A 14,082-nucleotide genomic window follows, 5' to 3' on the forward strand; every position below is an offset into this window, starting at 1 on the left:
CTCATCTCATATGTATATACTGTACTCGATACCACCTACTGCATCTTGCCTATGCCGTTCTGTACCATCACTCATTCATATATTTTTATGTACATATTCTTTATCCCTTTACACTTGTGTGTATAAGGTAGTTGTGAAATTGTTAGATTACTCGTTGGTTATTACTGCATTGTCGGAACTAGAAGCACAAGCATTTCGCTACACTCGCATTAACATCTGCTAACCATGTGTATGTGACCAATAAAATTTGATTTTAACTCATAATAACATTATGGTAGTAGCCTATCATATTGGGCCCGTTCAAGCATGACGTTATCGGAATGAGAGATGTAAACTAGCTGTCCTTTTTAAATGGGGGTATATGCATAGCTCTATCTTGTATTCATTGAGCAGACGGCACATCATACATTTCTATGCCTACTGCGTTTAATCCTCCCGGTGGAGTGAGTCAGTTTGGAGAGAGGAGAGGCTGTATAGCAACTAACTTTATAGCGTCGGCCCGCATCTTGCGCAGCGGAGGTCACTGGATAATTATATGGTTTCCAGAGGGATTTTCGCCCGTCGTCACGGTGTACCGCTTTTAAATCTACGGTCGGTGACACCTGCTTTTTTTTGTCTTGAAGTTTCGCCGACCGCGAACAGTTGCGTCTGCATTCCCTTTTCTCCAGAGTCCAGACCCGCACCGTTTTTCAGAGAGGGAGAGAGGGTCCCCGTTTGTCCTACCTGCTGTCTTTACGCGTAGCTCAACATGCGAACTATTCTCTAGCCCGGTCAAACATACACTGCCTACTTTTCCCGGTGTTATTGTTTATCTGGAACTTCCGGGGAACCAAATAATTCTATTTGAGAATCGGTGTGATTTGAACTAGAAAGATACTGCATTCAGCACCGTTGGATTGAATGTCTTGTATGTATGCGGTGAACATGGGTTTAGGATGGATCTTCGTAGCCGCTTTGGCTGGAATTCTCACCGACACTCCAGGAATAGAAGGTGGGTATTTTGGCTCTTAAATCAAGTGAATTAACAATATATTAATTGATTATGGAAATAACATATCTAGTATGCCTACAAAAAAGGTTATAGGCTATGAGTCTATTCTTTATAATTTAGTCGATTGCGCAAAGTTGACAATATGTAGTCTATTTGACTGTGTTTATGCTCTAAATATATTTTCTGCATCAAACATTCTATTTGGTTGGGCAATTTAGTATTGACATTCTAAAACAGAAATATAACTCAGGGCATTATTAAGTTAAAGAATTGCCTATATCTGTTATTACACAGGTATGAACCACTCAGTCTGATAATCACATCTAAACCAGTTGGCTCCCTTTGCTATCTTTTCCCTGTGGGAAGAAATGTCCCATTTCAGAATCAGCATCTGAATGACTGGTATTACTGCTCAGACATTATAATCACGTCCTAATCTGCAATCTGTCCAATTCAGATTGAATTGATCAAATTCCCCACAGGGAGTCACTCACACCCTCATTCCTAAATAAACTTGCTTTACTATAACCCAAATATAATGACCCTAGGCTTTTACCTTATCATTGAAACGCGTATTCTATCACGGTTCAGTCAAATTAATTAGGAAACATTGCATTATAACCCATCTGATATTGAAATGTGGGACCACAGTAAGACGTCTCTGCAGGAGCATAGGGCAATACGTCTTAGCTGTAGATGTGGTGCCCTCTCCCACAGGGCGACCCGGTCAGGCTCCTGTGGCTATCACACTTTACTGACAGCCTGCAGGTATGTTTTGTTACCTGTTATAAGCATGTGTGAGGCTTAATAATATCTTTTATAATAAATTATAACAGCCAAAAAGATTTGTAGAGGGGGCTGCCATAATCAATTTGTAGAGTTTTTTTTCTTCTCAAAAATCTTAAGGAAAGCCTAGCCCAGTGGACTAAGGTAGTCTTAGTCAGGGGTGCTGTACTACTATGGCAACCCCATTAAAACAACACTACTATGGCAGCCCCATTAAAACAACACTACTATGGCAGCCCCATTAAAACAACACTACAATTACAGCCCCATTAAAACAACACTAATTTGGCAGCCCCATTAAAACAACACTAATTTGGCAGCCCCATTAAAACAACACTACTATGGCAGCCCCATTAATACAACACTAATTTGGCAGCCCCATTAAAACAACACTAATATGGCAGCCCCATTAAAACAACACTACTATGGCAGCCCCATTAAAACAACACTACTATGGCAGCCCCATTAAAACAACACTACTATGGCAGCCCCATTAATACCACACTAATTTGGCAGCCCCATTAAAACAACACTAATTTGGCAGCCCCATTAAAACAACGCTACTATGGCAGCCCCATTAATACCACACTAATTTGGCAGCCCCATTAATACCACACTAATTTGGCAGCCCCATTAAAACAACACTAATTTGGCAGCCCCATTAAAACAACACTACTATGGCAGCCCCATTAAAACAACACTACTATGGCAGCCCCATTAATACCACACTAATTTGGCAGCCCCATTAATACCACACTAATTTGGCAGCCCCATTAAAACAACACTAAATTGGCAGCCCCATTAAAACAACACTACTATGGCAGCCCCATTAATACAACACTACTATGGCAGCCCCATTAAAACAACACTACTATGGCAGCCCCATTAAAACAACACTAATTTGGCAGCCCCATTAAAACAACACTACTATGGCAGCCCCATTAATACAACACTACTATGGCAGCCCCATTAAAACAACACTGCTATGGCAGCCCCATTAATACAACACTACTATGGCAGCCTCATTAAAACAACACTACTATGGCAACCCCATTAAAACAACACTACTATGGCAGCCCCATTAATACAACACTACTATGGCAGCCCCATTAAAACAACACTACTATAACAGCCCCATTAAAACAACACTACTATGGCAGCCCCATAAGACAACACTACTATGGCAGCCCCATTAAACAACACTACTATGGCAGCCCCATTAAAACAACACTACTATGGCAGCCCCATTAAAACAACACTACTATAACAGCCCCATTAAAACAACACTACTATGGCAGCCCCATAAGACAACACTACTATGGCAGCCCCATTAAAACAACACTACTATGGCAGCCTCATTAAAACAACACTACTATGGCAGCCCCATTAAAACAACACTACTATGGCAGCCCCATTAATACAACACTACTATGGCAGCCCCATTAAAACAACACTACTATGGCAGCCCCATTAAAACAGCACTACAATTACAGCCCCATTAAAACAACACTACTATGGCAGCCCCATTAAAACAACACGACTATGGCAGCCCCATTAAAACAACACTAATTTGGCAGCCCCATTAAAACAACACTACTATGGCACCCCCATTAAAACAACACTACTATGGCAGCCCCATTAAAACAACACTACTATGGCACCCCCATTAAAACAACACTACAATTACAGCCCCATTAAATCAACACTACAATTACAGCCCCATTAAAACAACACTACTATGGCAGCCCCATTAAAACAACGCTACTATGGCAGCCCCATTAAAACAACACTACTATGGCAGCCTCATTAAAACAACACTACTATGGCAGCCCCATTAATACAACACTACTATGGCAGCCCCATTAAAACAACACTACTATGGCAGCCCCATTAAAACAACGCTACTATGGCAGCCCCATTAAAACAACACTACTATGGCAGCCTCATTAAAACAACACTACTATGGCAGCCCCATTAATACAACACTACTATGGCAGCCCCATTAAAACAACACTACAATTACAGCCCCATTAAATCAACACTACAATTACAGCCCCATTAAAACAGCACTACAATTACAGCCCCATTAATACAACACTACTATGGCAGCCCCATTAAAACAACACTACTATGGCAGCCCCATTAAAACAACACTAATTTGGCAGCCCCATTAAAACAACACTACTATGGCACCCCCATTAAAACAACACTACAATTACAGCCCCATTAAATCAACACTACAATTACAGCCCCATTAAATCAACACTACAATTACAGCCCCATTAAAACAACACTACTATGGCAGCCTCATTAAAACAACACTACTATGGCAGCCCCATTAAAACAACACTACTATGGCAGCCCAATTAAAACAACACTACTATGGCAGCCCCATTAAAACAACGCTACTATGGCAGCCCCATTAAAACAACACTAATTTGGCAGCCCCATTAAAACAACACTACTATGGCAGCCCCATTAATACAACACTACTATGGCAGCCCCATTAAAACAACACTGCTATGGCAGCCCCATTAATACAACACTACTATGGCAGCCTCATTAAAACAACACTACTATGGCAACCCCATTAAAACAACGCTACTATGGCAGCCCCATTAAAACAACACTAATTTGGCAGCCCCATTAAAACAACACTACTATGGCAGCCCCATTAATACAACACTACTATGGCAGCCCCATTAAAACAACACTGCTATGGCAGCCCCATTAATACAACACTACTATGGCAGCCTCATTAAAACAACACTACTATGGCAACCCCATTAAAACAACACTACTATGGCAGCCCCATTAATACAACACTACTATGGCAGCCCCATTAAAACAACACTACTATGGCAGCCCCATTAAAACAACACTACTATGGCAGCCCCATTAAAACAGCACTACAATTACAGCCCTATTAAAACAACACTACTATGGCAGCCCCATTAAAACAACACTACTATGGCAGCCTCATTAAAACAACACTACTATGGCAACCCCATTAAAACAACACTACTATGGCAGCCCCATTAATACAACACTACTATGGCAGCCCCATTAAAACAACACTACTATGGCAGCCCCATTAAAACAACACTACTATGGCAGCCCCATTAAAACAACACTACTATGGCAGCCCCATTAAAACAACACTACTATGGCAGCCCCATTAAAACAACACTACTATGGCAGCCCCATTAAAACAACACTACTATAACAGCCCCATTAAAACAACACTACTATGGCAGCCCCATAAGACAACACTACTATGGCAGCCCCATTAAAACAACACTACTATGGCAGCCTCATTAAAACAACACTACTATGGCAGCCCCATTAAAACAACACTACTATGGCAGCCCCATTAATACAACACTACTATGGCAGCCCCATTAAAACAACACTACTATGGCAGCCCCATTAAAACAGCACTACAATTACAGCCCCATTAAAACAACACTACTATGGCAGCCCCATTAAAACAACACGACTATGGCAGCCCCATTAAAACAACACTACTATGGCAGCCCCATTAAAACAACACTACTATGGCACCCCCATTAAAACAACACTACAATTACAGCCCCATTAAATCAACACTACAATTACAGCCCCATTAAAACAACACTACTATGGCAGCCCCATTAAAACAACGCTACTATGGCAGCCCCATTAAAACAACACTACTATGGCAGCCTCATTAAAACAACACTACTATGGCAGCCCCATTAATACAACACTACTATGGCAGCCCCATTAAAACAACACTACAATTACAGCCCCATTAAATCAACACTACAATTACAGCCCCATTAAAACAGCACTACAATTACAGCCCCATTAATACAACACTACTATGGCAGCCCCATTAAAACAACACTACTATGGCAGCCCCATTAAAACAACACTAATTTGGCAGCCCCATTAAAACAACACTACTATGGCACCCCCATTAAAACAACACTACAATTACAGCCCCATTAAATCAACACTACAATTACAGCCCCATTAAAACAACACTACTATGGCAGCCTCATTAAAACAACACTACTATGGCAGCCCCATTAAAACAACACTACTATGGCAGCCCCATTAAAACAACACTACTATGGCAGCCCCATTAAAACAACGCTACTATGGCAGCCCCATTAAAACAACACTAATTTGGCAGCCCCATTAAAACAACACTAATATGGCAGCCCCATTAAAACAACACTACTATAACAGCCCCATTAATACAACACTACTATGGCAACCCCATTAAAACAACACTACTATGTCATCCCCATTAAAACAACACTACTATGGCAGCCCCATTAAAACAACACTACTATGGCAGCCCCATTAAAACAACGCTACTATGGCAGCCCCATTAAAACAACATTAATTTGGCAGCCCCATTAAAACAACACTACTATGGCAGCCCCATTAATACAACACTACTATGGCAGCCCCATTAAAACAACACTGCTATGGCAGCCCCATTAATACAACACTACTATGGCAGCCTCATTAAAACAACACTACTATGGCAACCCCATTAAAACAACACTACTATGGCAGCCCCATTAATACAACACTACTATGGCAGCCCCATTAAAACAACACTACTATGGCAGCCCCATTAAAACAACACTACTATGGCAGCCCCATTAAAACAGCACTACAATTACAGCCCTATTAAAACAACACTACTATGGCAGCCCCATTAAAACAACACTACTATGGCAGCCTCATTAAAACAACACTACTATGGCAACCCCATTAAAACAACACTACTATGGCAGCCCCATTAATACAACACTACTATGGCAGCCCCATTAAAACAACACTACTATGGCAGCCCCATTAAAACAACACTACTATGGCAGCCCCATTAAAACAACACTACTATGGCAGCCCCATTAAACAACACTACTATGGCAGCCCCATTAAAACAACACTACTATGGCAGCCCCATTAAAACAACACTACTATAACAGCCCCATTAAACAACACTACTATGGCAGCCCCATAAGACAACACTACTATGGCAGCCCCATTAAAACAACACTACTATGGCAGCCTCATTAAAACAACACTACTATGGCAGCCCCATTAAAACAACACTACTATGGCAGCCCCATTAATACAACACTACTATGGCAGCCCCATTAAAACAACACTACTATGGCAGCCCCATTAAAACAGCACTACAATTACAGCCCCATTAAAACAACACTACTATGGCAGCCCCATTAAAACAACACGACTATGGCAGCCCCATTAAAACAACACTAATTTGGCAGCCCCATTAAAACAACACTACTATGGCACCCCCATTAAAACAACACTACTATGGCAGCCCCATTAAAACAACACTACTATGGCACCCCCATTAAAACAACACTACAATTACAGCCCCATTAAATCAACACTACAATTACAGCCCCATTAAAACAACACTACTATGGCAGCCCCATTAAAACAACGCTACTATGGCAGCCCCATTAAAACAACACTACTATGGCAGCCTCATTAAAACAACACTACTATGGCAGCCCCATTAATACAACACTACTATGGCAGCCCCATTAAAACAACACTACAATTACAGCCCCATTAAATCAACACTACAATTACAGCCCCATTAAAACAGCACTACAATTACAGCCCCATTAATACAACACTACTATGGCAGCCCCATTAAAACAACACTACTATGGCAGCCCCATTAAAACAACACTAATTTGGCAGCCCCATTAAAACAACACTACTATGGCACCCCCATTAAAACAACACTACAATTACAGCCCCATTAAATCAACACTACAATTACAGCCCCATTAAATCAACACTACAATTACAGCCCCATTAAAACAACACTACTATGGCAGCCTCATTAAAACAACACTACTATGGCAGCCCCATTAAAACAACACTACTATGGCAGCCCCATTAAAACAACACTACTATGGCAGCCCCATTAAAACAACGCTACTATGGCAGCCCCATTAAAACAACACTAATTTGGCAGCCCCATTAAAACAACACTAATATGGCAGCCCCATTAAAACAACACTACTATAACAGCCCCATTAATACAACACTACTATGGCAACCCCATTAAAACAACACTACTATGTCATCCCCATTAAAACAACACTACTATGCCAGCCCCATTAAAACAACACTACTATGGCAGCCCCATTAAAACAACACTAATTTGGCAGCCCCATTAAAACAACACTAATATGACAGCCCCATTAAAACAACACTAATATGGCAGCCCCATTAAAACAACACTACTATGGCAGCCCCATTAAAACAACATTACTATGGCAGCCCCATTAAAACAACACTACTATGGCAGCCCCATTAAAACAACACTACTATGGCAACCCCATTAAAACAACGCTACTATGGCAACCCCATTAAAACAACACTACTATGTCAACCCCATTAAAACAACGCTACTATGGCAACCCCATTAAAACAACGCTACTATGGCAACCCCATTAAAACAACGCTACTATGGCAGTGTGTAGATTGATGAAGGATTAAAAAAATAAATAATAATTGTATAAGGCTGTAACGTAAAAAATGTGGAACAATTCAAGGGGTCTGAATACTTTCCGAAGGCACTGTAGTAAGTACTATAGTATTTTATAGTAAACTGTATAAACATACAGAATGCACTGTATGTGTCGACAGACGGCAGATGTTTAGTCACATATACACCACCGGTGTTCTCTTCCAGTGTTGTGACTGTGTGAAGTCTGTTCAACTCTCAGAGTGACACTTTCCCAAGATCAGATTTCCCCAGTCAATTTTTTGTCAACCCCAGCTCCAGATGTATTGAAGCCTGTGCACACAGCCACAGCAACTATAGTTTGTTTTGTCAACGATTAACTCTTCCAATTGAGCAAGGAGAATCATGGCCGCTCCATTGTTTACATCACTGTTTACTTTTTGAATGGCTACAACCTACTGTGGAGTTCAGAGTAAATTAACCTCACTAACTCCGGTGGACACACACGCTGTAACACCGCTTACCTACTCTGGTCCTAGTGTAATATTGATGTACAGTTGAAGTCGGAAGTTTACATACACTTTAGCCAAATACATTTAAACTCAGTTTTTCACAATTCCTGACAAGATTCCCTGTTTTAGGACAGTTAGGATCACCACTTTATTTTAAGAATGTGAAATGTCAGAATAATAGGACAGAGAATGATTTATTTCAGCTTTTATTTCTTTCATCACATTCCCAGTGGGTCAGAAGTTTACATACACTTTGTCACGTTCTGACCATAGTTCTTGTGTGTTTTGCTTGTTTTAGTGTTGGTCAGGACGTGAGCTGGGTGGGCATTCTATGTTGTGTGTCTAGTTTGTCTGTTTCTGTGTTCGGCCTAATATGGTTCTCAATCAGAGGCAGCTGTCAATCGTTGTCCCTGATTGGGAATCATATATAGGTGGCTTGTTTTGTGTTGGGGATTTTGTGGGTGGTTGTTTCCTGTCTCTGTGTTTTGTCTGCACCAGCTAGGACTGTATCGGTTTGCCACATTTTGTTATTTTTGTAATTGTTAAGTGTTCACTGTTTATCATTATTAAATATGTTGAGCACCAACTACGCTGGGTCTTGGTCCGATCCCTGCTACACCTCCTCTTCAGACGAAGAGGAGGAAGGCTGCCGTTACACACTTAATTAGTATTTGGTAGCATTGCCTTAAACAATTTAAACTTGGGTCAAACATTTCGGGTAGCCTTCCACAAGCTTCCCACAATAAGTTGGGTGAAATTTGGCCCATTCCTCTTGACAGAGCTGGTGTAACTGAGTCAGGTTTGTAGGCCTCCTTGCTCGCACTCGCTTTTTCAGTTCTGCCCACACATTTTCTATAGGATTGAGGTCAGGGCTTTGTGATGGCCACTCCAATACCTTGACTTTGTTGTCCTTAAGCCATTTTGCTTCAACTTTGGAAGTATGCTTTGGGTCATTGTCCATTTGGAAGACCCATTTACGACCAAGCTTTAATTCTTGCAACTATAGGGGGAGCTGTTTCGCATTAGCATAATTTGCTCTCCAGATTAAACTGCCTAGTACTCAATTCTTGCTCGTACAATATGCATATTATTGTTATTATTGGATAGAAAACACTCTCTAGTTTCTATAGCCGTTTGAATTATGTCTCTGAGTGAAACAGAACTCATTCTACAGCACTTTTCCTCCCAGTGTGTGAGATTTCAGAAATCTTGGCCTCTGGTTCCAGATCAGTTTTAAAGTCCCTGTAAATCCTATGAGGATACAAACACTGCCCACGCCTTCCTCTAGATGTCAGTAAGTGGTGACAATTTGAATGGAGTCGATTGCGCAATCAGTGCCTGTATAAAACGGCAAAGACCGGATGTACCGTCCCTTTGCTCCCTGCGCCTGACGCACGATGGACGTTGGACCTCCTCTCTTTCCAGGCTTTGGTTTAGCCACTTATATATCGCCGGTCATGTTTTTACTCGTTAGAGGTGTTAAAAACATCATAAGGTAGTTAATTTAAACCGTTTTATAGCAATTTATATCCGTTTAGTGCGATTTTGAGGCAGTTCTATGTGATGCTCTTTGAAGCTTTGGGCACGTTTCGGGGTCCCGGTCGAACGTTAGTGGGCATTTCGACGGACAGAGGACATCTTTCGACCAAAAGAAGATTAGACCCAAGAAAGGATACATTGCCCAAGATTCTGATGGAAGATCACCTCACAGTAAGAAATATTTAAGATGATAAATCGTTGTTCTGTCGAAAAATTTTAAACGCATATTCCGCCATTTTGTTTGGTATAGCTTCGCTTGGCGAACCCTGTATTGCACAGTAAGGATAATTTTAGAAATGTAATTCAGCGATTGCATTAAGAACTAATTTGTCTTTCGATAGCTGTCCAACTTATATTTTTTTAGTCAAGTTTATGAATAGTTATCCATGAGACAAGATCACTGTGAAAGATGGCGTCCGACATTTTCAGGCTAGTTTTGCTAGTTTTGTCATTGTATAACCACGGTTTTTTGTGGCTAAATATGCACATTTTCGAACAAACTCTATATGTATGTTGTAATATGATGTTACAGGAGTGTCATCGGAAGAATTCTGAGAAGGTTAGTGAAAAAATTAATATATTTTGGCGATGATAACGATATCGCTCTCTTTGGCTTGAATCAATGGTCGGGTAACGTTTGCATATGTGGTATGCTAATATAACGATTTATTGTGTTTTCGCTGTAAAACACTTAGAACATCTGAAATATTGTCTGAATTCACAAGATCTGTGTCTTTCCATTGCTGTGAGTTGTGTATTTTTAAGAAATGTTTTATGATTAGTAATTAGGTAATACACGTTGCTCTGTGTATTTATTCTAGTCGAGTTGTGATGGTGGGTGCAATTGTAAACTATGATTTCTACCTGAAATATGCACATTTTTCTAACAAAACCTATCCTATACAATAAATATGTTATCAGACTGTCATCTGATGAGGTTTTTTCTTGGTTAGTGGCTATCAATATCTTTATTTGGCCGAATTGGTGATAGCTAGTGGTGGAGAGAAAAAATGGTGGACAAAGAAAAATGGTGTATTTTGCTAACGTGGTTAGCTAATAGATTTACATATTGTGTCTTCCCTGTAAAACATTTTAAAAAACAGAAATGATGGGTTTATTCACAAGATCTGTATCTTTCATCTGGTGTCTTGGACTTGTGATTTAATGATATTTAGATGCTACTATTTAATTGTGACGCTATGCTAGCGATGCTAATCAGTGTGGGGGGGGGGGGGGGGGGGGGGTGATCCCGGATCCGGGGTTGAGGCTCGTGAAAGGTTAACTTCCTGACTGATGTCTTGAGATGTTGCTTCAATATATCCACATAATTTTCCTGCCTCATGATGCCATCTATTTTGAGAAGTGAACCAGTCACTCCTGCAGCAAAGCACCCCCACAACATGATGCTGCCACCCCCGTGCTTCACGGTTGGGATGGTGTTCTTCGGCTTGCAAGCTTCCCCCTTTTTCCTCCAAACATAACGATGGTCATTATGGCCAAACAGTTCTATTTTTGTTTCATCAGACCAGAGGACATTTCATGTGCAGTTGCAAACCGTAGTCTGGCTTTTTTATGGCGATTTTGGAGCAGTGGCTTCTTCCTTGCTGAGCGGGCTTTCAGGTTATGTCGATATAGGACTCATTTTACTGTGGATATAGATACTTTTGTACCTGTTTCCTCCAGCATCTTCACAAGGTCCTTTATTGTTGTTCTGGGATTGATTTGCACTTTTCGCACCAAAGTACGTTCATCTCTAGGAGACAGAACGCGTCTCCTTCCTGAGCGGTATGACAGCTACGTGGTCCCATGGTGTTTATACTTGCGTACTATTGTTTGTACAGATGAACATGGTACCTTCAGGCGTTTGGAAATTGGTCCCAAGGATGAACCAGACATGTGGAGGTCTACAATTTATTTTCTGAGGTCTTGGCTGATTTCTTAGGATTTTCCCATGATGTCAAGCAAAGAGGCACTGAGTTTGAAGGTAGACCTTGAAATACATCCACAGGTATGCCTCCAATTGACTCAAAATATGTCAATTAGCCTATCAGAAGCTTCTAAAGTCATGACATCATTTTCTGGAATTTTCCAAGCTGTTTAAAGGCACAGTCAACTTAGTGAATGTAAACTTCTGACCCACTGGAATTGTGATACACTTAATTGTAAGTGAAATAATCTGTCTGTAAACAATTTTTTGAAAAATGACTTGTGTCATGCACACAGTAGATGGCCTAAACCGCTTGCCCAAACTATAGTTTGTTAACAAGACATTTGTGGAGTGGTTGAAAAACAAGTTTTAATGACTCCAACATAAGTGTATGTAAACGGGGGTTCCCGGGTGGCGCAGTGGTCTAGGGCACTGCATCGCAGTGCTAGCTGCGCCACCAGAGTCTCTGGGTTCGCGCCCAGGCTGGGCTGGGTTCGCGCCCAGGCTCTGTCGCAGCCGGCCGCAACCGGGAGGTCCGTTGGGCGACGCACAATTGGCATAGCGTCGTCCGGGTTAGGGAGGGTTTGGCCGGCAGGGATATCCTTGTCTCAGTATGTAATATGTAAAAATGTAATCAAATGTATGCACTCTACTGTAAGTCGCTCTGGATAAGAGCGTCTGCTAAATGACTAAAATGTAAAATGTAAAAAAATGTAAACTTCCGACTTCAACTGTAGGTAGAAGACCTTAAGTGCATACTTGTAATTGTACTAGAATGACCTTTGAACTTTATGTTAACGTTATGGTTTTCTCCTCACTCCCACAGGAGCATGTGTCTATCAGGGATCTCTGTTTGCGGTAAGTGTTTTCTTCATTCTTTCCCACATCCCTTTCATTTCATCATGTCTCTATTGTCTCCTTTTCTTCTAACCGTCTCAGAATGATGACGCGGGGCCCGTTTCTCATTGGTGCTGATGCCTAGACGTAGAGCTGCGATGCATTATCTATTACGGTGTATTAACTCATACATTATGTAGGAAACGTGTTACCCGAGGTAATGTTTCTAAAGCAGGGTTACGGTGACGGGGTCTTCCTACTTCCTATCTATGGGGGGATTGTTTCACTCAACCGTTGTCTGAGATGTAGCTGGTTAATAATGCATAGCTGCTGCTGACTTTGTGAATCATTAATAGTGAAGAGGATATGACTACTAGGTGTCCAAACTGGCACCCTATTTTCTATATAGTGCACTACCTTTCACTGGGGCCCATTGGACTCTGGTGAAAAGGAGTGCACTAAATAGGGAGGAGAGTGTCATTTCGGTCGCAGGACTAAATGGTTGCTTGTCTCCTACTACTATTTATGAAGGAAGCTATGTGGATGTCTGAGCACTGTAGGAGAAGGTTATGGAGGAAGCTATGTGGATGTCTGAGCACTGTAGGAGAAGGTTATGGAGGAAGCTATGTGGATGTCTGAGCACTGTAGGAGAAGGTTATGGAGGAAGCTATATGGATGTCTGAGCACTGTAGGAGAAGGTTATGGAGGAAGCTATATGGATGTCTGAGCACTGTAGGAGAAGGTTATGGAGGAAGCTATATGGATGTCTGAGCACTGTAGGAGAAAATCTTGCATTTTTAAAGTTCAGAGAGTCTGGTATTGATTTTGAAGCTGGAACTCTGCAGCGTAGGCCTACAAACTGGTATTGAAGCTGGAACTCTGCAGTGATGGAACTCTGCAGTGATGGAACTCTGCAGTGAACAGGAGGAATGCTGTCTGGGTGAGAACAGGAGGAATGCTGTCTGGGTGA

Source organism: Salvelinus namaycush, chromosome 1 (genome assembly GCF_016432855.1).
Source record: "Salvelinus namaycush isolate Seneca chromosome 1, SaNama_1.0, whole genome shotgun sequence".
Classification (NCBI taxonomy): Eukaryota; Metazoa; Chordata; class Actinopteri; order Salmoniformes; family Salmonidae; genus Salvelinus; species Salvelinus namaycush.